The sequence below is a fragment of the Electrona antarctica genome (genome assembly GCF_951216825.1).
Source record: "Electrona antarctica genome assembly, chromosome: 13".
Classification (NCBI taxonomy): domain Eukaryota; kingdom Metazoa; phylum Chordata; class Actinopteri; order Myctophiformes; family Myctophidae; genus Electrona; species Electrona antarctica.
This window is the reverse complement of record NC_136794.1, coordinates 40,592,040-40,604,503: the sequence shown is the minus strand read 5'-3', so window position 1 is coordinate 40,604,503 and position 12,464 is coordinate 40,592,040. Positions and strand designations below refer to the sequence as shown.

The window sequence follows — 12,464 nt, the reverse complement described above, 5'->3', positions numbered from 1 at the left end:
GTGTAGGAGGAGGAGACCGGCGGCTGCTGGGAGGTGTAGGAGGAGGAGGCCGGTGGCTGCTGGGAGGTGTAGGAGGAGGAGGCCGGTGGCTGCTGGGAGGCGTAGGAGGAGGAAGCCGGCGGCTGCTGGGAGGTGTAGGAGGAGGAAGGTCCCAGGTTCAATTCCCGCCGGGGATGCTGGTGGCATGTTCCCCTGTCAGGAGAAAAGAAGCAGCTTGCTCTCACACTCTCTCACACACACACACACACACACACACACACACACACACACACACACACCTCGTAAAGGGTCTCTTCGCGTTTCGAGCTTGTCGATCTGCTACTTGTGATGCTTTCTGTGTGACGCTGTAGTTAAAAATCATCAATCAATCAATCAAACCAATTCCACATTTTAGAAGCAGAGCGGTAGAATGACAACTTTCACATGTTTGTTCTAGGGTGGTAGCAGATCACGGTCTCTCTCACTGGTGTTTTTCTTAAACTTGCTGCACCCTTAATATTTGAACAAATAACCCATATATTTAAACTCTCTACTATCAGGCACATTCCCCATCTCCTGGAAAACGGCCCATGTAACCCCCCTGCATAAAGGAGGAGATAGAGGGGATTTAAACAACTACAGACCAATCTCCAAGCTATCCTGTTAAAATTATGGAATCCCTGGTAAACAACCAGGTTACATTTCTCTCAGAACACTCTGGATTTATGGAGACAGACATGCAGCAGCATCGCTTAAATCCCTAGACTTACCACTCATCGATTTGATTTATTACGGGTGACAGCTATGGTACTCCTTATATAACAAGGTTGGATGATCCTCCCTGACAGAGACGAGAACTACATTGGCACCTGCGTTCTTGTATTAAGCCATGCTTGGAGACTGTCCTAAATACATCTCATCTTTCCAGAAAAGGGACTCTGAACCCTACCACACCCGGTCAAGTAATTTTCCCAAATTCAAGGTACCAAAAGTTAACTCGGAACTTGGTAGATCTTTTTGCTTCTGTGGCACTAATACATGGAATGACCTGCAAACGACATTAAAATTGACCATGACATTGGTACCCTGGAGTAGTTTTAAAACCTTGGTTAGCATACAAACCCCCACAATATGTAACCGTTTTCAGATAGTTTTGAAATTGGTCTTAACTTATATGCATGTTATGCTCAATCACATTCCTGGTGCCATCTTTTTTTTTGTTTACTCTTTTTAAATGTCATCCGATACGTATCCCATACCACCAAAACCTCAAATGTCCTTTTGAACATAGTCCAATCCACTCACACAATAGTCCACATTTTAACTCAAGCATGGTGGCACAATGGATAAACCTTTGAGAGAACTTTGAATGGAACCAAATTAATCGGTATACACTATTCGCAAATGAGTGAAATACCCATTAAATGATCACCTTAGCCAATCCTAGAAAAACCCTTTGAACACAATACAGGCAATGGATAAAACACCTTGGTAAAAGACCCTTAAAAAGTAATTGGAAGACGCAGGAATTCAGACCACACCGAATTATAAAGTTTAGGGGAATTTATATAAATTGATTCTCAGTGAAAAGATGTTACAGATCCTGGCTTGACATAGCGTTATTCCATGACTGAATCACAACATTATTCCACAGTTTTACAATTTAATATAGCAGGGACAGAGACCAGGGGGTTAATCTGGCGACATAAATATCATGAGTGATAGTCCCTGAAATATTTGTTATGCATAACAGGATGGGGACAACACAAACGGGGCTTCTTTATCAGAGTCCACTTTTGTGGCACTTAAAGCAGAGAGAGGTACTCACCCATCTCTTCCAAACAAGTCAATGAGATACTGCACTTTCACAAAGTCCTTTGTGAACAGTTCAAGTGGCATGACTGAGGTACCGATGCATTTCCATTGTTGACACAGCAAAGGCCAGGTCTGGGTTGGGGTCAGTGGGAGTGAGTGAATTTACATCATATCTTCTGCAGATCAGCTTCCACCAACATGGAAGGAAGTGGTGTTAGGATGTGTTAGGAGGTGGTGTTAGAAGAAGGTGGTATTAGGAGGTGGTATTAGAAGTTGGTGGAAGCTGATCTGCTGATCTACTTGCACCTGCCATATATACAGGGGACTTCAATTCCCAACAAAAGGTTTGGGGTTACAGCCAAACATCATCAAATGAAGATGATGCCTCTAGCACCAACACTACCGTTTGACCCAAAAGAGCCCCAAGCTTCTTCTCTGCACAATGGAACACCCATACCAACCCAGACCTGGCCTTTGACGTGGGTCAGCAATGGAAATATGTCAGCACCTCAGTCATGCCTCTTGAGCTATTCACAAAAGAAGTCTCATACATGCTGAAGGGTGAAAAAGTGCAGTATCTTGTCGACTTGTTTTGGAAGAGATGGGCGAGTACCTGTCTCTGCTTCAAGAGCCACAAAAATACACTCGGATTAAGAAGAACCTGGTAACAGCAGACGTTATGATTATGGACGATTCAGTGCCAGAGAGCTTGTGGGTGTCGGGAAGAGCCAAGCAGATGATACCTGATGCAAAGGGAAGAGTCACATACCTAAGCCGTACCTAATACCTACGTAATGCCTGCTACAAGCGAGGATATTCACCAACATGTTGCCACAATGATGTCAGATTATATGAAGTGGTATAATAATGTTAAGATAGCAGTCCATGGTCATGCTCTGTGAAGAGGCCGGGTCCAGTCACTGTTGATGGGCTCAGTGAAGGCTCCGTGAAGAAGCCTGGTCCACGGTCACTCTTGATAGCCAGCTGGGTCCATAATACAAGTCCATGGAACTGCAGAGTGGGAGACAAAAATAAACTCTGGGGAGTGGCTCCCCGGATGTTGAGTTAGTGGCAGGCCTTACTGGACCATGAGTCTACAGTGTTAATAACAATCACACTGATGGGAAACAAGGGGAGGAGAAGAGGAGAGGGGAAGAGAAAAGGGATGAGGGGATGGCGAGGGGAAGGGGGAGACAGAGGGCCTGAAAATTAAGGCCCAGACCTACCCTACCCCAACTGGGCCGGCCCAGTTGCTAGTTTCTCTGAAACTAATGTGCTCTCCGTGGTTTTGAACTGATCGGTGATGTTCAATTAATAAAAATTACCATAATGTTAGGAGACTATCTAATATACTAATATACTGTATGTGAGAGAACACATATCGCCGAAATAAAGGATTTATGTAACTTACATTGGCTGTTAACACATCGAGCTAAAATGAGGTCCATCCTTGCTCTAGAAAACACCAATGTTCCCATCGCGCTCACCGAATAATCAGAAAAGGCCTCTGAACATCGCTGATCAGTTAAAAACCACGGACAGCGCAATAGAGAAAAAAGCATGCAAAAGCCACGACTAAAATGTGGTTGGTCATACAGACACGGTGCGGGTGGGGCCCTAGCAACGGTGCACAGCAACCGGAGCGTTTAAAAAAAAAAAAAGGAAAATACCAAGACAATGTTATAGCGATAAACACCTAAAGATTTCCAAAACTAGTCAACAAGCACTTTTTCACCCTTCAGTGTGTATGAGTCTTTTGTGAACAGTTCAAGTGGCATGACTGAGGTACTGACGCATTTCCATTGCTGACCCACGGCAAAGGCCAGGTTTGGGTTGGTATGGGTGTTCCATTGTGCAGAGAGGACGCTTCTTTTGTGTCAAACAGTAGTGTGTTGGCGTTAGAGGCCCATTGGCTCCGTTACTCCATTTGATGATTTGCTGTAACCCCAATCCATCGAGAACCATTCTCTAACCGAACCTAAACATAACCGCAAGCGTGGGAGCAACACAGTTTGAGCGGTAGTCTGACCGTTGTTCCTGCATGTCGGACTAATGCTCCGAATGGATCCCGTCTTCTGCAGATCAGCTTCCACCAACATGGAAGGAGGTGGTGTTAGGACGTGTTAGGAGGTGGTATTAGAAGAAGTTGGTGAAGCTGACCTGCAGAATACATGATATTGTAAATTCCTTCACTCCTGCTGGTATTTGCACCTGCCATATATACAGGGGACTTCAATTCCCAACACAAGGTTTGGGGTTACAACTAAACATCATCAAATGGAGAGACACAGCCAATGGGCCTCTAGCACCAACTCACTGCTGTTTGACACAAAAGAGCCCCCAAGCTTCTTCTCTGCACGATGGAACACCAATACCAACACAGACCTGGCCTTTGCCGTGGGTCAACAATGGAAATATGTCAGCACCTCAGTCATGCCACTTGAGCTGTTCACAAAAGAAGACTCATATACATGCTGAAGGGTGAAAGTGTTGTTGACTTGTTTTGGAAGAGATGGGCCAGTACCCGTCTCTGCTTCAAGAGCCACAAAAATCACTCTGATTAAAGGAGCATTCAGTGATTTGGAACCCCCCCCAGTCCGCCACGGTAACATGTGCACATGCACATGCTCTACGTGCAACAGGCCAACAGCATGTGGACCAAGGTGCTCCCCCGCTCGATCATGATTGGAGGAAGGCCCCTCTCATCCTGATTGGATGAAGGCTGGGCCCTATAGCCAAAAACAAAACCTAAGGTGTTTTGACCCCAGGGGTTAACAGGGGACAGGGAGGAACTCCTTATATGGTCAGTGCACTCTATAGTAGGGAGGATTAAATCACAAAAAAATGAGATATTTGAATTAAGTGAAATCAATGAATATACCTTTAAGTAGAACCTGGCAACAGCAGACATTATGATTATGGATGATTCAGTGCCACAGAGCTTGTGGGTATCGGGAAGAGTCAAGCAGATGATACCTGATGCAAAGGGAAGAGTCACATAGATATACCTGATTTAAGGGGCTTGTCAGATGTGTGCAGGACAAGACGAAGACAAACACACTGGAAAGACCTGTGGACAAGCTATGCCTCATCTGTGAGACGCACACTTACGTTTATTGTTTTAATGATAAAGTTTCACCCACGTGTCGCCACAAACATATGCATGTTACACGCAAAACATTCAAGTTTACCCACGTGTCGTCATAAACCTATTCCAGTGCAAGCCATTACATTCACACACATACCTAAGCAGTTACATGCAATGACATTCACTCACGTGTCACCATATACCTATGCCGCTGCACGCCATTACATAACTATAACTAATAACTAATGAGGGGCGCCTAACTTCGTTTCCAGGTGGGGGAGCACAGATTTGGACTCATGCGCGCGCGTAGCGCGCGCGCAAAAATGCGCGTGCATGTGCCTCGTGCACGCGCGTTTTCGCGCATTTTCACAAGGAAAAGTGGCTTTTACTTTCCCTCTCCACACGCAAGTTATATGAACAAACTGACAAAATGCATCATAAAAAGGCATAGGCCTATTTAGGCTACACATGACATTGGCAAGGCGCCGATATCAAAACAAAACATATAAATTATAGCCCTATTATACAACAGACGAGCTGACAGCGCAGCGCGCTTGGGCTCGGCGACCCCGGTGTTGTATCGTCATCATTCATCATAGATCCCTCCCCGTCAGAATCTAATATCTAACATTAAATTGCAGCAGCATTCAGCAGTTCAGTTGGCACGGCGGCCATAGTAATTAGTAAATACTATATTATTTCTCACTGCAATAGTGACTATTAGAGAAATAATATAGTTAAATTGTAAATGCTTTACCTTAAACCCCAAATGTGCTCTTGCGCTCCGGGGTGGTTAATTCCCTCATCATGGCATTTACTGTATATCCAACGTGAGTTACGTGTCCAGAATGTCATTATGTAGGCTACGTGAGATGGACACTGCTGCTTGCGCTGCTGCTGCTGCTGCTGCTGTTGTTTTTATTATTGTCCTCCTTCTCCTCCAACAACGTTAGCACTCGTTCCCTGCTGAACACTGCTGCTGGTGCCCATGAAGGCCAAGGGTTCATTAACTAGACTTGATTTGGGCTTGGACCCACCAAATAAATCACTCATTCTCTTCTGAGCCATGTTGACAACAACAACACACACATTCAGGCTGACCGGAGAAATTCAAATCCGTGCGCCCCGTGCGTAAAGGTAACCGGAAATAGCGTCAGCAGCAGAGCAGTAGCCTCGGAAACCCAGTGTGCCGCGCTCACACTGTCACACACATAGACAAACACCCTCTCCTCCTCTCTCTCTCTCTCTCTCTCTCTCTCTCTCTCTCTCGCTGTCGCGCACCGTGCGCTTCGAGCGTGGCGGCGGCCGGGGGTGATAAATAGTGGTGTCGCGTTGCGACACCACTATTTCAAATGGTGCCGCAGCTGCTCCGTTTGCTCCATGGCTCAGGCGCGCCTGGATGGTGGGTATAAAGATAAATGAATTGACGGCGTATAAACCAGAACATTTACCAGATTCGGATGAGGAGCTCAATGAGTGAGTGAAAACCAATGAAATGAGTCTGAAACAGGGATTAAAAGTTAACTGAAAAATTATTATTAAACTTCAGAGAAAATAAAGAGCTTTGAACATTCATGAAAAACAACAAACAAATGGGGGCCACTTTAAGTAGTAGATTACCACATTTGTGGGGGGAAGGGGGGTTCAAAGTTCCGGGTCAGTCTGCCAGGTCTGGGTACCATCCGGTACCAGAACCATCCATGGAAGGGAATCCTTTCAGGACAAAAAAAACCTGACCTGAAAGGCCAGGTGTCCAAATCAGTCCGTTTCAAAATCAATGTTGTACAACATCAAATAAACTATCAATTCATGAGTAAAGAACTTGATTTGATCAGGACCAAGTTCTTTATACATGTTTCCCACTAAACAAATCAGTTTCTAGCATTGTTACGGCCCTTTAAACTTGGCTCAACCAAGGGCTAATAAAAAGGACACAAAGTCAGATCAAAAGTTTACAAAAATATTACACATTTATTTAAAATCCTGCATTGCAAAACAGGGACTGATGGAAAGCCAAAAGAATACTTACGACCAGCCCATCTGAAACGTATCTAATAACAGCAACAAAAAGGGAACACAACTGTTCAGTTTGGGTGTTTGGGAGACAATGAGCTGCTGGCCACAGCTCTTATATATGTGATGGGAATTTTCATTGGCTCATAAAACCTTAATTTCTTCACTTCAAAAAAACGTACTATACTTTCCCATGTCCATATAGGTCCAAAGTTCATGTGTAGAACATTTCATGCATTTTGATCAAAGATCCTGGGAGGAGATGCATTTTAATTGATTGTCATATAATTCAAAATGGCGGGTGATCTAGAGGTCAGAGGTCAAAAGTAAGAGCACAAAACTTGTTCAGTATGAGGAGACGCATATGTGTGTCGAGGTTTCATTGCCGACGGTCAAGCGGTTCATGAGCTATGCGCATTCAAAGTTTGCATTTTCAATTGAGTGCTATCGCACTGATGGGAAACGAACCCACACAACCAATGGGAGGAGGAGAAGAGGAGAGGGGAGGAGAAAAGGAAGGAGGGGAGACGGCGACAGAGTTCTCAACAGGCCTGATAATTATAGCCTGGCTAATAAGCCAGACTAATATCACACAACACTGTCGCGGTATGGTAGGCAACTTTTTTTTGCCAACGGTTGATTCGGTCTGGTTTATTAACCAGGCTATGATAATTAAGGCCCGGCCCTGCCCTACCCTACCCTACAGGGCCAGCCCGAGGCTCGGCCCGACCATAACAATTACCATAATGTTAGGCCACTAGATGGTTCAATATACTGAGTGCGTGAGAGAACGGACTTATCGCCGAAAATGGATTATTGTAACTCACGTTGGCCGTTAACATAATGAGTGCCGTCTGCTGGACAAAAGTGGTATGGCACTTGGGTGCTGGTGATTTCAGGCTATTCTACTATGACACGCGTCCGCTTTTGGCTTCCATCTTGGATTCTAAAGCATAGCATCAACGCTAGAGAGCTAAAATGAGGTCCATCCTTGCTCTAGAAAACACCAATGTTCCCATCGCGCTCACCAGATAATCAGAAAAGACCTTGACCATCGCCGATCAGTTCAAAACCACGGAGAGCGCATTAGTTTCAGAGAAACTAGCAACGGTGCACAGCAACCGGAGGAGTTAAAAATGGAAAATAGCAAGACAATGTTATAGCGATATCAAACGCCTCAAGACTTCCAAAACAAGTCAACAAGATACTGCACTTGACTGAGGTACTGACGCATTGCTGACACACTGCAAAGGCCACGTCTGGGTTGCTATGGGTGTTCCATTGTGCAGAGAGGAAGCTTCTTTTGGGTCAAAAAACAGTAGTGTGTTGCCATTAGAGGCCAATTGGCTCTGTGTCACTCCTGTGTCATTTGATGATGTTTGTCTGTAACTCCAATCCTTGTATTGGGAATTGAAGTCCCCTGCATAGAAGGCAGACGCAGGTACCAGGGGGAGTGAGTGAATGTCTTCTGCAGATCAGCTTCCACAAACATGGAAGGAGGTGGTGTTAGGAGGTGGTGTTAGGATGTGTTAGAAGGAGGTGGTATTAGGAGGTGGTATTAGGAGAAGTTGGTGGAAGCTGATCTGCAGTAAGGCATTAAAGAGTTGAGATTTTTCTCAGTCGACTTGTCAGACAGTAAAGTCGAAGTTGAGTCGATGCGTCGTTTTATGACGGGGGGAGCTCACTTTAACATGGGGCGGGTGGGGGTGCACGATCGTGCTCAAATACAGAGCTTGTCAAACAGGGCCACTCCAATATGGCCTCTCCAATATGGCACAGAAACCCATTAGAAAAGACATACACTAGCTAGGCAACACACAGTATAGTAAACACTAAACAGTGGAGGCACACGCCACACGCACATTGGCACAGAGACCAGAAAAGATAACGCAACAGATATGGGGCATAATTGGCACACAGTGCAGCAGCGGCCAACCATAAGAACACAATACAAAATATAACATTAACACTAGGGGAACAGCAGCGACCGTCAGAAAACAATATAAGACATAGGTAATAGCAGCCAGCAACAGTTGACACATCAGAATACAATCTGCTATTACCTTCCACATTCACGACGTGAACAACATGTCTTCGTTCTCCTCCGACAACAACACGTTAACGTCCTTTTCTTTTCTGAGCCATGCAGTACATAAACAACCCGAACTGACCGTAGGAGAGATTCATGCGTCCCGCACGTAAAGCTAAATCAGAAACAGGACAGTCACTGTCAGCACAGGGGGTGGGAGGATAAAGTTAATTCTCCTCCGTGTCATCAGTGCCCATACCCGAGGCGGGGTTGGCGAAAGGGCCTTTCTGTGTGGAGTTTGCATGTTCTCCCCGTCTCCCCTAGGGTAGGTACCCCCTACCCTCACAAAAACATGCCGTAATCCTGGTCTCTAAACTACCTCCCCCTGTCAGGTGAAAAGAAGCAACTTGGACTCCTCATGCAACCCCCCAGGTTGGCAGAGGAAGTGTAGTGCCCAGGATTACATTAGATAATTGACACTGGGTGAAAAAATGGGTTACAAAATTGTGGGATAAAAAAAGTTTAAAAAAAACAAAAAAAAACAGATGTACAAGCTCACAAAGTGACATGTGAGCTTGTAGATCGGCTATTTTCAAATAGCCAACGTATATAGGGCTGAAGTGGTTAAATGCATGTCAACAGTTCAAACCGTTCAGGCCGTGACCCTAATTGAACTGGTACTTTTACTTAAGTAAAACATCTGAGTACTTAATTCTTCCACCACTGAATATAAAACATGATGCTGGGTGTTTGTGCACAGTTAGAGAGAGCAGGGGGTACAGAGTTGTACTCACTGATGTTTCTCCATCCATCCTGGGTCGTCCATCCTGTCTGCGCAGTGGGTCCTTGGTGCTGTTTGCGCAGTGTGTCGGTGCAGGAGTAGCGAAGACCATAAACTGTTCCCTACACACGTACAAAAAAAGAAAGAAAAAGTTAAAAGATACTGATAAGTGATAACGCATTCACCTTGAACTCTTCTGTTGAATAATGCTAACATTTTTGATTGGCAAGTTAGAATTGATTAGGTAAACGCTGGCAAAGCCTGGCATGTACGCATGTTCTAAAATAAATGATACATGGAAGAGTTCCTTTCGATGAGGGCTAGGTGTAAAAGAATAGATAAACTAAAGGATTGCAATTATGCAGGTGTATTCATCTTCGTGCAAGGAATTTCAATGTTCAAAACATAATGTTTTTGTAGCAGGGGCAGGGCTAATTATTATACGAGATAATGACTACACCACCCTCACAGATGGCAGTGAGGGATCCTACAAACACATTAAACATACATTGTATTTATATTCGACAAACTGAACAAAGGTAAGGTACCCCCAAATAGGTTAAGTGTTCAGAATGAACAGAACCAGAGGCTGAAGTACCAAAAGGTCAAGTTTATTGAAGCATAAAAAGGAAGTCATGTTAAAATACCAAGGGAAGGACGGGTTATTATAATTATTTAAAAAATGGGACTAAGCCCACAAGGGGCAAATGGGTGAAGGCTTCAGGGCCTACTGGGGCCTCTAAACACCACACACACACACACACACACACACACAGTGAGGCAAGAGTTTATAATTAGCTCTCCTAGGGAAGGGGGGGGGGGGGGGGGGGGGGGGTCGGCCCGTGCACAGTTAACATTCAAATCGGTATGAGCCGTCTGCCCCGCTCTTTATCAAATATTCACTATTACCCATTGACAAAGTAAACGTTTTTCAGACCCGTTTATTTATGTTTAAATTAAAAAAATGCAAACAAGACATTCCCTCTTCTTTTCACAATTTTGTCCGTGTTACTTCTGACATTCACTCCTACCCCACAAGGCAAAGAGATGATTTTGAATTACCTTTTTGTCAATCTTTCCTCAAATTTAGAGGCCCTCATCTACGGAATTCCCTAGATGCTTCACTTAAATCCTCATTATCCTTGTCAATATTCAAAATATCTTATTTCTTCCTCTCTGTAGATTACATGATTTACTTTGATGTGTTATATTCTCTTTTGTGTGTTTGTTGTTTGTATTGTTTTTCCCTTTTTTGTGCAGTCTGTGTTTTGTATTTCTTTATTGCACATCTGCCCCCCTTTGCCAAACTTGTAGACTTTTGTATTGTTCTTAATTGAACTTTTAATCTCTTTTAAATCAATGACCTCTTCCATACAGGAAAGGATTCCAAATAAGCCAGCTGGCTTCTTCCTTTCCTTGCATTGTATTTTTGTTTTTTGATATGTATTGTCTATATTTTGTACTACATGCTAAATAAATAAACCTAAAACCTAAAAACTCTGGGGAAAGAAAATGGGACAGGCCTAGCACCAAAAACTCAAGCAAAACAATACAATCAATACAAAAACAGGCAGTGCAAAGGGGTTAACATACACACCAATAAAGCCCTTTAGTGCCACAGTGCAGTCCCAAGGAGAGTCATGTGCAGCAGGGCAGACCAGGCCACTGTAACAGATGGGAGAGAAAATAATTAAAACAAGCCAGTATGAAAACAGATTCAGATTCAAACAAACAAAACAAAACAAAAAGGGTAAAATAACAGTGGAAAACTGTGGCTGGACTGGTCCCTTTAAGGAAACAAACACATTAGTTGCCAGCCCTAGTAGTAAAACATAAGCAAACACTGCATTCAAATCATTATTAAAAAGGAACAAACAATAAAACCTACTTTGATTTGCAGTGAATATACAACAGCACAATCAATGCGAGGGCGAGGGCATGCGGGGACATCAACAACACCACAGCTAAAAGAAAAGACAGTAGTGTTACAAAACTAAAACTGGATTGAAATACAGATGCATACAGTGCATAAAATGTACACTGTTTAACCAGTATCTCAAAGTCTCTAGACACAGCAGGAGAGCACTTTGAAGCAATTTGAAGACTGAAATAAACAAATACAAAAATGAACAATATGGCCAACAGTGGCATGTGCTCGGCTCAACCAAACAAAAGCCATTAGCAGCATTAGCCGCAACAAACAAGGCCGACCATGTGCTTTCTCCTACACTCTGCATGATAGTGGAACACCATTTCCTGCAGCAGAGTCAAAATGGCTGTCTGCTAGGAGGAACAAGACTTTTGTACTTCCTGCTGGTCATGTGACTAGGTCAGGTGCAGTAGGTGCACCATTCACCTGGATTCCAACATACATTTTGACCATTATTTGAGCTTGTACAGCTGCTATTTTCAAAAGGTTTTTATACATTTGAAAACTTGAAATGGGACATTCTGCACAATGATGAATTGAACAAGGTGGACCCTCTTGTAAACAAGTGTAATGCTTAATTGGGTCGTCCACTCACAGTTAACAGTCTTTGTATTGAGTTTGTGCTTGAAATGTACTGTAATTCTGTAAAACTGTTAATAGATATTTCAATCAATCAATCAATGAGTACTTTTACTTTTGGTACTTAGCCTACGTACTTTTTTATGCCGATACTTTTGTACTTTTACTCAAATACATTTTTAATTCCGGACTTTTACTTGTAGTTTTACTTAAGTAAAACATTTGAGTAGCCTACTTTTTCCTCCACTGC

The 12,464-nt window shown here is 43.7% G+C and overlaps 1 long non-coding RNA gene across 2 annotated transcripts; it reads right to left on the bottom strand.

Annotated features, from left to right (window-relative positions):
- Nucleotides 1–1,533: 1,533 nt before the first annotated feature.
- Nucleotides 1,534–11,961, bottom strand: LOC306935229. 2 transcript variants are annotated; one of them, XR_013791367.1, is made up of 7 exons: nt 11,934–11,961; nt 11,594–11,669; nt 11,303–11,370; nt 9,719–9,827; nt 6,503–6,619; nt 4,676–4,770; nt 1,534–2,832 (listed from the first exon to the last, which is right to left on the bottom strand). It is a non-coding gene; the product is annotated as an uncharacterized lncRNA (long non-coding RNA). The 2 variants fall into 2 exon arrangements; XR_013791368.1 differs by lacking the exon at nt 6,503–6,619.
- Between the last annotated feature and the right edge of the window lie 503 nt (nt 11,962–12,464).